The sequence below is a fragment of the Haemaphysalis longicornis genome, unplaced genomic scaffold, assembly GCF_048455015.1.
Source record: "Haemaphysalis longicornis isolate Haplotype H1 unplaced genomic scaffold, Haemaphysalis longicornis Haplotype H1 scaffold_9, whole genome shotgun sequence".
Classification (NCBI taxonomy): Eukaryota; Metazoa; Arthropoda; class Arachnida; order Ixodida; family Ixodidae; genus Haemaphysalis; species Haemaphysalis longicornis.
In genome coordinates, this window is record NW_027526460.1 from 10,509,085 (window position 1) to 10,525,334 (window position 16,250).

Here is a 16,250-nt window from a genome sequence, read left to right on the forward strand (position 1 = left end):
AGACATCATAGTAAGACTATTAGGCAGCCAACCAGCTGAACGGGAAGGCCGTTTCGGGAACTGGCGCACACGGGACGGGTCAAGCGGGAAGGGCGTTTCGGGAATGGGTTCAAACTGGAAGGGGTCAAACGGGAATGGGTTCTTTCGGGCTACACCCATTGATTGTGGCTTGCTTAGGATTTCTGCCTCAGTCTTAAGGCGAGCTGCAACCAGTTTTGTGAAGCCCATATTGCCACTTTGGATGCAGATAAGCCCGGACTGAGCACTTCTGCAGTGCAGCCTCAGAAGTGCTTCACCTCGTATACGTTCATATGCCTTTGTAGATATATGGGACTGAGAACAACACAGCGACAAGTTGTTTCCTCGGAGCATGTCGGCCTTACTTTCTTAAAATTCCTTACTTGTTCAAGCAAGAATAATGCGGAAGACACGTTTTCAGCGGCCTTTTGCAGTATGTACGAAAGGTCCGCACTGAAGGAATCCTCTCTCAGCTGTTGCAGCGGTTTAGTGGCACAATTTGACTCATGAGGTCGCTTTCCTTCCTCTTCCACTTAACTTTTTCTGTAGTCAACAAGGTTGACGCCGATCTGCTGTCAACATAAACACCTCCATCATGCTTGTCTTCAAGGATCACCGCTCCAGGCTGTCCCGAATATCCATCTGGTAGCGTGCCCACGGGGGCGTCGTCAGGCAGGGTTTCTGTTGTGGCAGCACACGGAAGCGGGATAGAGCGAGATGTAACAGCTGACGAAGCGTCAGCGCACCCTGCGTCCCCAAAACGAGCCCTTTTATTCGAGCGCTCTTGATGTTCCGGCGAGCTCCGGTCCGGTGCTCTGGCTGCAGAAAATTGCATGCAGATGACAACGAACGCGAAAAAACGATGAGAATCAGAGCTCTTCGCCTTTCCCATTTCCCCTGTTCCCATTTGAACCCGTTCCCATTTGAACCTTCTCGTTTGTTCCCTGCCGCTTCAACCCGGTACAAAACGCCCTTCCCGTTTCGTATTTTCCCATTTAGCCCCTTCCCGGAATAACGCACCCAGTTTCGACTCAGGTGACTCGAACCGAGGCGTGCGATTTTTAAAATTAAAGTTGCGTCCGACTGTATTTTAACCTCATGTTTTGAGTTACGTTCGACGTAACCGAAAGTCAGAAACTTGCGCCCGCCGTAACCTGAAAATTAAATTGAAGTTACGTCAAACGTATTTCACCGTAAAAAAACGTTACGGCTGGCGGAGCCAAAGTATGAAGACGCCCTATGAACCTGCAACCTTTTAAAGACGATAGTCTTTCTTGGGCTCCTTAAACCCAGAAATTTTGGTCTGTCTGTATGTCTGTCTGTCTGTCTGTCTGTGACTCGATTCAGCCACCCGGCCAAAGCAAAACAGTGCCTGCCCATTAGTCTTATATAGTCACAGCTAAATCTACCCGTCTATGTCCGGTGTAAGGTTCATACTTGTCAACATTGTTGAAGAAGAACAAGACATTACGCAAATATGAGACAGCAAATCAATACAGAAGTGATATTTGCAGTGTTCCTTTATAAAAAAATCAAACATGCTTGCTTTTGCGAAATTAAATACTTCATCAACTGCAGAAAAAGAATTCACTTCGCCGTCGCCTACTGTCGCCCGCGCCACTATAGCTTCTCGCGACATTTTAAGAAATCAACCGGCAGCAGTTACGCAAGGTTCCACTAGATAGGTTCCATGTTCTGCTTGCAACGCACGTGGAGTAGGGAAACGCGGTTCTATAAACGTTGAAGTAGGGCGCCTCGATTAACGCGCGTCTCCGCCGTACAGCAGCGTTCGCATCGAGACACCAGGTTTGGAGCAGTGGAACGCGGGAAATTTAAAATGATTTAAGCAAACCTTTGACGTCTTTACCTTGGGAGGAGCGCGACGCAAGAGGAACAACATGAGAGGTGAGCGGCAAAGCGAAGGGAGGCATTTACTTCGCAATAGCCAATAAAGATTATCGTCTTTTGACGACATTTGCAACGAAAGGAGCAGATACGCGGCCAATTTTTTGCAATGGTCCGTTTTACGATACGCGGCGCCAATTAAAAAACAACACGTAGGTTGCTGCGTTACGTCCGACCCGGTACATCACACCTTCCGTCTGCTTCTGCGTTGGTCGAGCGCGGTCTGGAACGTGTTACTCGCATGCGTACGCCGCGGCAGCGGTGATGGTGCCAGTCCGTATGGTTGCATAAACGAATGCACTTATATGCAACGCACACAAAAAAAGAAAGAGCGAGAATTAACAAAATAGAACCTTTCCGCGGTCGCAGTGCCAGTCTGTAGCGCCCGCAGCTCTTCTCAAGAATGAAGTTGGGGTTTTAACAAATGCAACTATTAATTTATTAGGGGTAGTACAGGTATACTGTTTTATTTGCAGGAAAAAAGATATCGCGAAATATTATTACCAAATCTTTACTAACTACAGAAAAAACTTATTTTATGAAAGCGAGAAAGGGCCAAGCCATGGTGGTACGATCCATTTTAATGTGTACGTCGCTAACGGTCACTTTATATGCAAATGTCTGTAGAAGAATGGCCATTGAAGTCTAAAGCTGAAATTTTTCCTCGGAGGAAACGGTTCGCACATATTTTTCATCCAGGCGTTAAGAACACGTACCCCAAGCCGTTTTCTTTTGCGTGTACTTTTTACGGGTAATACATAAGCGGGCACGCAGTGCGTGGAAAAGCAAAACCACACATTTAGGTAGTTATCCGTCTGTAATAGCGTTTTAGCATATCGTTACCGTGTTTGCGTCACCGTTTACCGTGTTACCGGGAGCGGGAGTTTCCGTTTGCCGCTGAAAACGGCATGTATTAGGCAGTTTTAGCATATCGTTACCGTGTGTGCGTTACCGTTTACCGTGTTAGCGGAAGCCTCTGGCGACGGTGAAGCCTGTACCGGCAAGTTACCGTTCGCGGTAACTCTCGCGCTGCGCAGTCGACTCCCGCAAACACGGTAAACGGTAACGTAAACACGGTAACGCTATGCTAAAACTCTCTTTTATTTAGCACACCGTTTGCGGTTTGCGTATTTCGGCCGCCGCGGCGCAAGTAGCGACATCTGATGAATTAGAGTCAAAGCAAATCACGCATAATTTTTTTTGCTGATATCTATTTGCTTTTGTTTAAAGTAGCTGGAATATTTCAGTTTTCGGGTGAAGCGTTCACAATAACTGTAGTTGCTTTGACAATATAGCCATCACCTGTAGAGCTTAAAAAGAAAACGTGTCGGAAGGACCCTTTTAACCTAGTAGAGTTAGAGTCAATAGGCAGTTTTAGCATATCGTTACCGTGTTTGCGTTACCATTTACTGTGTTAACGGAAGCCGCTGGCGACGGTGAAGCCTGTGCCGGTAAGTTACCGTTCGCGGTAACTCTAGCGCTGCGCAGTGGACTCCCGCAAACACGGTAAACGGTAACGTAAACGCGGTAACGATATGCTAAAACTGCCTATTGACTCTAACTCTACTAGGTTTAAAGGGTCCTTCCAACACGTTTTCTTTACCGTTTACCGTGTTACCGGAAGCCGCTGGTGACGGTGAAGCCTGTGCCGGTAAGTTACCGTTCGCGGTAACTCTCGCGCTGTGCACCAACACGGTAAACGGTAACGCAAACACGGTATCGATATGCTAAAACTGCCTATTGCAAAATAGAATTTGCCCACGCGCTAAATATTTAGGCAAGAAATAAGTAAAATATGTTGTAGTAACTACTCAGTAACTTAATTACACTACCTTGCCCAGCACAATTTTGGAGGCCTAAAAGCCCGCTGAACACAAAACGTCTTATAGATGTCCACCATGGTCTTGCAAGGTCTTAGACATCTTGCACTATGCGAGTTAGCTATAAGACGTCTATTTTTTATGTCTCAAAGATGTCTTAAGAGAGATATCTACAGGACAATTGTGCAAGATCTCCGACGTCTTGAGCTCCGTGAGATGTTGATAAGTCATCTTTACTAAGATGACTAGAAGACGTACGAACCTCAATGTGTACAAGACGTTCCCAAGCAGCAGAAATTACCAAGCCAAGCACGGCAAATCATCAGTGGCCAATGTGTCCGAGCTTGGCAATACTTCGGCCGCCATTATTGGCTGGCGCTTGGGAAAGTTGACAAGCCAACAAATGGCCAAGCTCTGGAAGGCCAATATTGAACAAATCTTGGCAAAGTATGTTGCCATGATAATGCCTATGGGTGCACCCCGTGAATTCTCTTGCACATTTTTGGCTTTGTGGCCAGTCTTTATGACCAATGCCTATTTTATGGGATGCCTCGCTGCCCGATTTCTGCTTTAAACATGCCCTTTAAAAGAAATTTATTTAACGTTACTCATTTATTTAATGCGCACTCGTTAAATAATTTCCTGTACAATGCATCTATAAAACAAAAATCGGACCGCGAGGCACAATAAACAAAATGCATCAATTTTGCGAAGCAATTACGGGACTTGCAAAACAATTCAGAAACAAATCACCAGGTCCCTCTGTGTAGTTGTTTTTATTATGCACATCAAATTTACAACGGGAAACCTGGCTTAACAGTGGCAAGAATAGGAACACAAACACGAAAGCAAATAGAAACACAATAGTCGAGAAAAAAAGCGCAGCTCATGAAGCGCGAACAAATTATGCTTCGGAAGACAGCTACGCCGCAGTGCCAGCCGCAGGATGGCGACGGCCGTCTTTCAACAAGCCCACAGTAAGACAGCTACGCCGCAGTGCCAGCCGCAGGATGGCGACGGCCGTCTTTCAACAGGCCCACAGTAAGACAGCTACGCCGCAGTGCCAGCCGCAGGATGGCGACGGCCGTCTTTCAACAGGCCCACAGTAAGACAGCTACGCCGCAGTGCCAGCCGCAGGATGGCGACGGCCGTCTTTCAACAGGCCCACAGTAAGACAGCTACGCCGCAGTGCCAGCCGCAGGATGGCGACGGCCGTCTTTCAACAGGCCCACAGTAAGACAGCTACGCCGCAGTGCCAGCCGCAGGATGGCGACGGCCGTCTTTCAACAGGCCCACAGTAAGACAGCTACGCCGCAGTGCCAGCCGCAGGATGGCGACGGCCGTCTTTCAACAGGCCCACAGTAAGACACCTACGCCGCAGTGCCAGCCGCAGGATGGCGACGGCCGTCTTTCAACAGGCCCACAGTAAGACAGCTACGCCGCAGTGCCAGCCGCAGGATGGCACGAAGGCGACGGCCGTCTTTCAACAGGCCCACAGTAAGACAGCTACGCCGCAGTGCCAGCCGCAGGATGGCACGAAGGCGACGGCCGTCTTTCAACAGGCCCACAGTAAGACAGCTACGCCGCAGTGCCAGCCGCAGGATGGCACGAAGGCGACGGCCGTCTTTCAACAGGCCCACAGTAAGACAGCTACGCCGCAGTGCCAGCCGGACGATGGCACGAAGGCGACGGCCGTCTTTCAACAGGCCCACAGTACGACAGCTACGCCGCAGTGCCAGCCGCAGGATGGCACGAAGGCGACGGCCGTCTTTCAACAGGCCCACAGTAAGACAGCTACGCCGCAGTGCCAGCCGCAGGATGGCACGAAGGCGACGGCCGTCTTTCAACAGGCCCACAGTAAGACAGCTACGCCGCAGTGCCAGCCGCAGGATGGCACGAAGGCGACGGCCGTCTTTCAACAGGCCCACAGTAAGACAGCTACGCCGCAGTGCCAGCCGCAGGATGGCACGAAGGCGACGGCCGTCTTTCAACAGGCCCACAGTAAGACAGCTACGCCGCAGTGCCAGCCGCAGGATGGCACGAAGGCGACGGCCGTCTTTCAACAGGCCCACAGTAAGACAGCTACGCCGCAGTGCCAGCCGCAGGATGGCACGAAGGCGACGGCCGTCTTTCAACAGGCCCACAGTAAGACAGCTACGCCGCAGTGCCAGCCGCAGGATGGCACGAAGGCGACGGCCGTCTTTCAACAGGCCCACAGTAAGACAGCTACGCCGCAGTGCCAGCCGCAGGATGGCACGAAGGCGACGGCCGTCTTTCAACAGGCCCACAGTAAGACAGCTACGCCGCAGTGCCAGCCGCAGGATGGCACGAAGGCGACGGCCGTCTTTCAACAGGCCCACAGTAAGACAGCTACGCCGCTGTGCCAGCCGCAGGATGGCACGAAGGCGACGGCCGTCTTTCAACAGGCCCACAGTAAGACAGCTACGCCGCAGTGCCAGCCGCAGGATGGCACGAAGGCGACGGCCGTCTTTCAACAGGCCCACAGTAAGACAGCTACGCCGCAGTGCCAGCCGCAGGATGGCACGAAGGCGACGGCCGTCTTTCAACAGGCCCACAGTAAGACAGCTACGCCGCAGTGCCAGCCGCAGGATGGCACGAAGGCGACGGCCGTCTTTCAACAGGCCCACAGTAAGACAGCTACGCCGCAGTGCCAGCCGCAGGATGGCACGAAGGCGACGGCCGTCTTTCAACAGGCCCACAGTAAGACAGCTACGCCGCAGTGCCAGCCGCAGGATGGCACGAAGGCGACGGCCGTCTTTCAACAGGCCCACAGTAAGACAGCTACGCCGCAGTGCCAGCCGCAGGATGGCACGAAGGCGACGGCCGTCTTTCAACAGGCCCACAGTAAGACAGCTACGCCGCAGTGCCAGCCGCAGGATGGCACGAAGGCGACGGCCGTCTTTCAACAGGCCCACAGTAAGACAGCTACGCCGCAGTGCCAGCCGCAGGATGGCACGAAGGCGACGGCCGTCTTTCAACAGGCCCACAGTAAGACAGCTACGCCACAGTGCCAGCCGCAGGATGGCACGAAGGCGACGGCCGTCTTTCAACAGGCCCACAGTAAGACAGCTACGCCGCAGTGCCAGCCGCAGGATGGCACGAAGGCGATAGCCGTCTTTCAACAAGCTCACAGTAAGACAGCTACGCCGCAGTGCCAGCCGCAGGATGGCACGAAGGCGACAGCCGTCTTTCAACAAGCCCACAGTAAGACAGCTACGCCGCAGTGCCAGCCGCAGGATGGCACGAAGGCGACAGCCGTCTTTCAACAAGCCCACAGTAAGACAGCTACGCCGCAGTGCCAGCCGCAGGATGGCACGAAGGCGACAGCCGTCTTTCAACAAGCCCACAGTAAGACAGCTACGCTGCAGTGCCAGCCGCAGGATGGCACGAAGGCGACAGCCGTCTTTCAACAAGCCCACAGTAAGACAGCTACGCCGCAGTGCCAGCCGCAGGATGGCACGAAGGCGACAGCCGTCTTTCAACAAGCCCACAGTAAGACAGCTACGCCGCAGTGCCAGCCGCAGGATGGCACGAAGGCGACAGCCGTCTTTCAACAAGCCCACAGTAAGACAGCTACGCCGCAGTGCCAGCCGCAGGATGGCACGAAGGCGACAGCCGTCTTTCAACAAGCCCACAGTAAGACAGCTACGCCGCAGTGCCAGCCGCAGGATGGCACGAAGGCGACAGCCGTCTTTCAACAAGCCCACAGTAAGACAACTACGCCGCAGTGCCAGCCGCAGGATGGCACGAAGGCGACAGCTGTCTTACTGTGTTGTTGTTGTTGTTGTTGTTGTTGTTGTATCTGCGTGTGCTCGTAGCTCAATTGGTAAGACATCGGGCTCTCGCTCCGTTTCTCTGTTCGGTATATGCACGAACAGGAAGCTATCGGTTTTCAGAAGGTACCTTATGCAGGAAACACTAGAGTAGGTGGTGATAGAAAATTCCTCATACGTCTCCTTCGTGAGGAACTCGCTTGGATCGCCGCAACTTCTTTTAACATCTTCCAAGTACATAGGCATGGTAACCTCCAGCCACTCAAGCCTGTCATAGTCAGCATCGCCGTAGTGCCGGACATCGGGGAAGTTTTGGCGCAGGTGCCGGGTTGTATTGCTCATGTCCAGAAGTATGAACCCCTGATAAAAGTTCCTCATGAATGTGATGGTGTGGCCTGCAGTTGCGAACAATGGGCTGCATGTGTGCCTGGCTTGTTCTTTTAGGTGTTACAAGGCAGCGGTCACAGCCGGAGGCAGAACTTGAATGGTCCTTCTCACGTTCATCTTTTCGATATTATTCGTATGGACGGGCTTTCGGTGTAGATAACGGACCGGTTTCACCGTCAGGTTCTCTTGCAGGTCATACACATACTTTAGGTAAGATACCTAAATTTTCCCTTAGGTCCTACGTCATGAGCGTGCGTTCTTCATTCTTCAGCACATCGCAGGAGTCGAAACTTAGGAGTACAGGTTTGTTACAGTCGCACGGGGGTTCTACTTCAAACGCCAGAGTGCCCTGGTCCAGCATCTTCATTTTGACTCGGTGGTGGTCGGTGACAAGTTGCACTATGCGGCAACCACAGGTTTTTTTCCTTTTTTCATCACAAAGAGTACTAGCTCGGGAAGCTGACTACCCGTTGGACGTTTAGTGAAGAAGTAGCCTACTGGGATTGCGTACGACGAAGACAATCCACTTAAAGGGACACTGAAGTGAATTTGTCAAGCTCCCGTTTTTGCTTGCACTGCGTAGACTGGCTCAAATTAGCACACTTTTCATCGTTACAAATCGGTAATTATTTTACAAAGCGCGAAAGAAGAAAAACTACCATGCGCGGTTTGCGGCGGCAGCACCAACTAAGGCTGTGACGTTGAGAGGAGGGGCGCCGTGATTGGACAATGCCCAAGGTTAGCAATCACACAAGTTTCGGTTTCGGTTTTGATTCTGTAAAACATAACCAATGGCTTTGTTGGATGGGCATTCTCAATATCTCAGTAATCATCGTACCGCGCTTCTGCCATGTTGTCGGCTGTAAAATGCACAAGATAAGCCTCCCAGGACGGCTTGTAGTCGTAGCATTCACTAGCCGAGACCTACGCAGTGCATGAACGCCCTCCGCGTACCCGCAGACGCCCAAATGTCATGCGCTTTTCCCCCATATTTGGAGCTTGCCTCCCTCATGCCTGTATCGTAAAAAGCGTGTTCGCACCAGGCCAAGGGACTGTTCATTCTGGCCTGTGCCCACTGCCTGCAAGCAGTCGGTGCTTATGGCAACAGCACGCCAACGAGAACTCGCTAGCGCGCCAGTGCCAGCGTGCGCGCGTTTTGTGAACTAGTTCGTGTAGCCATGAACGTTGCGGCCCCAAAAAAGGTGAACTCAATATAGAAAACATCGGCGGAAAACAAAAAAGTTAACTTACAAAAAAAAAAAAAAAGCACGTACCCGCGGGGATTCGAACTCGTGACTCGCAAAACATTTGGGGTGAATTCCTAGCGCCCCACACTGCTAGGCTACGAAGCGGTTTTTTTTTTTTTTTTTTTTAAACAAAACCAGGTTTATTTACATCATCAATATGTACAGGGCAAGACACAGGGCAAATATGTACTGGGCAAGACACACTACTATACATGCTGCTGCCTTTGTTACATTGTTGATGCTACGTTCCTGACTGGCGTGTTACGCCGTTCAATAGAAATCACACTCATACACTAAAGAGAGCGCATTTACGGGTAAAAAAAGGAAAAAGGGGGAGTTGTGTTTCGTTGCAGCCTAGCCTGTTGCTGGCTTATCCACTTTAAGCGTTCCAGCTCCTTTGTTTTAAAAGCTACCGTCGCACGGCAGCAGCTCGCAAGGGCTTGTCCTAGTTCTGAGTCTGAGTCGGGTGTCCCGAGAGCACTGACGGTCCACTCCATCTTGTGGACGAAATGCCTCCACGCTGGCTTCGGGGTGGGGGTACACTCCACCGCATCCACTCGCGCACGCCACAGTGAGTGTAGGCCAAGTGTAATGACGCATTCGCACAGCTCCGAGTGTTCTATCGGTACGTCCAGGTAACGGAGACCTGCCCAGTCAATGTCCCAGTGGACGCCCAGAAAACACTGCACCTCGTCCCAGAAATAACGTGCAGTGTTGCATTCTAGGAACACGTGCTCCGCCGTCTCCAACCTCCCGCACAGGAAGCAGCCCGCACCGCGCGGCAGAAAGAAGCCACGTTCTTCCTGTCGTGATCCCACCGGTAGCACCCCGAAGTGGAAACGGCAGAAAAAGTTTTTCGTCCCAGTCGGAATCGGCAGGCACATGATTCGCTTTAGTACGCCCCGCTTAGCCGCCTCGACTGGTGGCTGTCGGTACAGGGGTGGGGGAAGGAGCTTTGCGAGAAGGTCGCGGTATAGCCGGCGGGGCTTAAAGGAGCCATGAAGAGAAAATACAACTTGGTTTAATTTGAAAGAACTAGGATACAGTATCTCACTCAGCTGCATTGCAGCCCCAAAAGATGTTTTTTTAACGAAAAAAAAGCAAGAAGTATTTATTAACTTTCAAATTTTGCGCCACAGTGACGTGTTATGAGCGAGATTGACGTCATACGGGCCAAAAATAAAACATAATTTTCAGTCCGTTAACTGCACGTTAGCATTCAAGTGATGCGGTAAAATGGAACTAGAGACCCCATTACAGACGTCCAGTCATGTGTCGTCGCGACAGGTCAGTTAGGGGGGCGCCAATTGCACAAACAAGGTTCCGTGACGTCACAGAAAAGTTGCGGGAAATTGGCTAGGGGGTCGCCACGGCTTCACACGTTTTCGTTAATATCTCCGTTATTTTTTCGAAGATTGCGATGATATTGGTATCATTGTTATCGGGACTAAGCAGTCTTTCTAATAAACCCAACTTGTATTTTCTCTTCATGGCTCCTTTAACTGCTAGGAGGTAGTCCCATGAAAAGTGCTGTTCCAGTAGGGTGATGGCGCCAGCGATTTCTCTATAGAAAGGGGCGGCTCGGGCGCCATGGTGCAGTTGGACAGTTGTGACCTGCCACTTTGATATGTGGGCAGAGCCGATTGACTGGAGGGCTCCACGGAGAAAAGGGTCGGACTGGTCTCGGAAATATATAAAACGTTGGACTGTCAGCTTAATCTCCACGTGGACCAGACCTAGGCCTCCGGCATCTAGTCCCCAAAAGAGATTTGTGCGTCTCATAGGCTCGTACGAAGAGCGCCAGACGAAGACCGCCCACTGTCGGTGTAACTTGTTCACCGATTTCTTGTCGATGGAGGTGACTCGCGCCGAGTATAGGGTAGCCGGGTACACTACGACGTTGCAGGTGTGTGCTCTGGAGACCAAGGCGATGTGGCGTGTTCTCCATGGTTGCAACTTGGCCTCCGCTGCCGTTAGCCTCGGTCGCCATCTGGCTGCGTTGGCTTCCCATAGGGCCATGTTCACGCCCAGATAGCGGTGTAATGAATCCTTCCAGCGAGCGCCGCAGAAGCTGGGGGGCTTGAGTTCCCATTCACCCAGCCAATACCCCTCCGATTTGGAGAGGTTTAGCTCCGCTCCAGAGAAGCGGCAGAAGCGACGTGCGAGCTCCGCGACCTCGCTCACCTGGGTTCGTGATGTACAGACGACGGCGATGTCGTCCGCGTACGCTAGCACGCGGAGTTCTTCATTCCCGAGGACCAGTCCCCTGATCGAATTGGAAGTAGCGATCATTCGACAGAGCGGTTCCAGATAGAGCGCGAACAAGACAGGAGACATTGGACATCCCTGGCGGACCGACCTGCTACGAAGCGGGACGCGACAGCCTTACTAATATAGGGTATATATTGTACAACCGGTTTACACTTTTATTTAGTTTTGGCATTTCAAGCCGCTTAGGTGACTATTTGTTGTACTGCGATCGTGCAGTAAGCGTCGCCCGAGTTTCCACAGTAGCTCACGTCTAGCAATTGCATTTCGTAGACGGAAAAGCGTTCGCAGATGCGTAGTCGTGCTGCTGACCGCTGTGCTTGTTCGCCCAGCGCAAAAAAGTGCTTCCCGCGCCCTAGTTTTACGCTGTACGGTAAAAATATCAGTTGATTTTATTTGCTTAGTACCTATATTGACTTCGCTGACTCTTCTCCCGCCTTCAAGAGGCCTTATATTTTCCTACTGGCGTACCAGTCAGCGAAGCGTCGCATGTGCAGCGCTTGTGTGAAGCGACCTTGACTTGGAGCTAGATACAGTGTACAAACAAACCAAGTAAAGAAAGGCACATTCTTCCATTCACAAACGTGTCCTGGCTTCGTTTCAACTAAGCGAACGAATTGCGACCAAGCAATTTTTTTTTAACCTCCTTGATTGCGACGACCCGCCGGCGGCCGGCGGACGAAACGCTGGGCCGACTGACTCTGTCGGCCGGGGAGCCGTGCAGTAGCGCAGCCGTGGCGCAGCCAATTGCCAGCTCATCCCCTCCTGACGTCACACGAAAACGCCACAGAAAATGGGCGAGCGTAAAGAGAGGAGGACAGCGTTTTCGAATTAGTTTTTCTACTAAATAAAATCGCGTAAACGCGCCTAGAGTGGTCGAAACATGGCCTGGGGACTCCGGACTACAATTTGCGCTAGTAATCCCGCAATGTTTACATATCACTTCAGTGTCCCTTTAAAACGAAGCAGAGGAGGGAGTGGGCTAAAACAACATCGTTGCTGCTAATCCAACATCCGCTTGCCTAACAAAGCATGCAGTCCCGCTGCTTGTTATACTGAAGCTTTCCCCTAAAGGCCAACTGCACTCAAATTTTCGACGGCGTAAAAATAAGGCCATCCAACAGGGCCAATAAAAAGAGTGCGACATGCAAATATACTGCGTTTCAAGCGTGAATGCGCGCGACGCAAACAGCTCGTGAAGATTGGTGTTTTGGGAACCTAAACTGAAAAACGCGGCCATTACCGGCGGCCGGGCGTCACATAGGTGATGGAACGGAAGCATGCGCATCAGAATCAGAGGCCGCTCACAGCAGCCTCCAAATGCGCGTGATAACGCCGCGTTTCCCGTTGTTAGTTCCACAGAAGAAGTCCCACTAACGTCTGCCCAAGCTAATGAAGTTAGGCGCAATTCCAACACCACGTTGCTATCGATCAGGATGAAGAAGACCGTCCGACAGTTATTTTTGCATCAGAAAAAGTTGCAGTGACATGTTGGACGCGATAGCGTTACTTTGACGCCGAATGAGCGTTTTAGAAGGGAGTTGCTGCGTTTACAATTTCTGCTTTCCAGTTACCGAAGGTTAGCCAAAATGGTTTTAAATTGCCCTGACACACAAATAACAGACGCCATCTACGCTTGTGTGGCTGAACATGTGGGAGTGAAGGTTGCGGCTGCTTGATCTTGGTCAGTTTCAGCGACAAGGCGACACTATCTGTCGTACAAAGCGCTTATTCCCTCATGCCGTGGCTCGTCTAAGCATTTTGGTTTTGGTTTTTACTCTACGCTACCTCGAGCAGTATTCGCGGGGTGACCAGTTTTGCCCTTGCGCGCTAGAGGTCAAACCACACCCCCTTCCGTAAGCGCCCGGCAGCGTATTCCCACACCATATCCCGTAAGGGACCAGGCCGACCCCCCCCCCCCCCTAAATAGCGCCCCAGCATCGTGATGTCACCGACGTCACTTCCACTGAAGCTGTAGCCAAAATGGCGGCGCCCATTTGAAAGCAGTCCTGCTGTGGCGTCTCAGGCTCTCAGGCATTGCGCTTGCTTTGGATCCCAGGATGCGTGCTTTGACAAACTACGCGCACCGCTACGTATTGCTCAAGTCGTCGCTACGCCTTTGCGAAAGTTCGCTGCACGTTTGCTTTTGTCGTGAGGGGAGCGCAGCGCTGGCGCAGTTAGAATCTCGGTGATTTGCACGTAGGAGGCATTTGCACGCAATCTTTTGGCTGATACCTTCAGTGCTAGGTGCATCTACTCCAAATCATTACGTCCCCAAAGCACTGGAATCGCGAAACAGTAGCCTATAATCGATATCGGCGCTCTGCATGTAGGTAGGGGGTAAGTGATTGCTATCACATGTACTCGCTCGCACGCGTACGGAGTGAATTGGCGTAAAGCTTGCCGACTTACCGCACAATTATTCTTCCAAATCTCCGCCTGCGCGTCGCTTAGGCCTGGGCGGTGCTCTATAAAATAATTTTGCCCTATTTTGAGCATGTTAGATGCGTTTTGCAATAGTGGCCAATAGGCAAGCTCTGAAATTGTTCGACACGTATGCATATTGCGTAAGAATTCTGGCCTGGTGCAGAGGTAGTGCAGAGTGCTTCCCCTTCTCTACACACACGCCCACACAAACATTTTGCAAAGTATATTTCACCTTACGCGCTGCGCTGCAACGGCGTACCCGTACGAAAGCAGTCGCTGTTCGTTTTAATCGAGACAAGCTGCTTTCTCAAGCTGGTCCACTTTCAGGCGGGAAAACTCTTTATTCCTTAAAACAAACTGAACGTCTATATGTACCCTTGTTTCATCTTCAAATAGGCAGCGTTGGTATAATGTTGACACATTTTATAGCAAAGTTTTTTTAAAGCAAAGCTTTTTACCTCTACCCCCCAAGGGTTCTTTCGCGACCGTTGGTGTCACCAGAAAACTCCAGCTAACAAATAAAAGAATTTACTGGCAACGCCGGGAATCGAACCTGGAACTAATAGACTAACAAAGCGAGAGCCCGTTGTCTTACCGATTTAGCTACGAGCCCACACGAAGACTGGGAAGACAGGCGGTGTACTAACCAAGCACATCTACGGGTTTACCCCCTGCGTTCTCGCTGAATGCCACGTGAAAGCGTCACGCGACCAGTCACGCCCATCTAGCGGCCCTGTGCGCACCTTACGCATGTGCTAAGAGTTACAAAAATTAAAGGAAGCTCACACCAATGCATGACATCTCACTTCTACTACCCCAATGTGCTAAAGCCTGTGGCATCCAGTGTTCACGTAAACAATCACAGCTCCTTGTCATCCGCCCTCACGCCAAACCAAGGAATACACTCAAATAATCCTTGATGGCCAGGCCATCACTCCAAGCCCCAGCATCAAGATCCTAGCTGGGCCTACATCTCGAGGCTAACATCAGGAGTGACGTCTCCTTGCAGCGCCTCAAAAACAGCATTAATCAAATCATACACATGATCAGGCGAGTTGCCACCAAGAAGCGAGGCCTAAAGGAATCCGGTACCTTTCGATTAATTGAAGCTTTTGTCCTCTCGATAGTTACTTACGTCAACCCCCTGTCTTCTTCTAGACAAGGAAGACATAGAGACGCTTTATATAATGATTAGAAAGGCGGTCGAGCAGGCCATTGGTCTTCTTATAAGTGCGTCCACACAGAGGCTGCTTAGCACGGGGCTCCACAACACCGTGGAAGAGCTGATATAAGGCCATCTTTCTAACCATAAGGTCCGACTCAGAACTGCGATGGGTAACCGCATGCTTCACCAGATTGGCTGGGCAGCCCAGAATGTCACTCCGCTTGACGTACTCCCAGACTCTTGGCAAGTAAAACTAAAGATGCTCCCTTTGCTTAGAAATATGAACCCCTCACATGACGAGGGTCACCGAAAAGCACGGGCTCAAGCGCTAAACACCACCCTCGATGGGAATCATGCAGTTATCTACACAGACGCCTCCAAACATCGAGGGCAGCGATACGCCATTATCGTGGCTACCTTCAGAACCAACCTCCTTGCGTGTACCTCTCTTAGGACCCAAGAAATGACGCCAGCAGAAGAGGCAGCCATCACCCTGGCTCTCGCTCAACCAGGGGTTCGGAGGGTAGTCATTGATTCCCAGCAAACCTACTGGAATTACCAGTAGGGTTGGGTGTCCTGACCTGCACTGCGCGTGCTAAAAAACCACTCCCCAAACGGTTTCATTCAGCTCATCTGGACACCCCCCTCACACTTCAATGGAGGACAACAAATACGCCCACCCAACAAGCCTGTGCTTTTACCTCCCATGCTATGGAGCTGCACGAGGTCAGTCACCCGCTTGTCACGTTCAGGGAGATAACCCAGCATTATCGCATTCTGAGACAGACCGTACCTTCGCCTTACCCTGACCTTTCCAGAGAACAACAAACTACCCTACGGCTTATACAATCCGGGCTCCTTCCCACAGCCAACGCGTCTTCACTTAACGCATCCGAATCGCTACGACGCTGAATGTAAATTTTGCTCAGAAGTAGGAACACTCCGCCCCGTAATCGGGGTGTGCGGCTTTAGCCTTGAGCACCCTCCTCTCTTTCCGTCAACTACCCAACCAGAGCAATGGGAGATGCTGCTCTCCAGGCCCTCTTTACCTACCCAGCTTCAGTGGGTGGACAGAACACAGGCGCGCGGACTGCATATGGGCCCCACGGAAGAAGGAATCACTCCCCAGGGCTGCACTCTGGGCCGTTCAGAAATCTGAACAGAAGTATTTCTTCCCCCTCCTCCTTCTCTGCCGCAAATCTCGTCGCCTCCGTCCGCG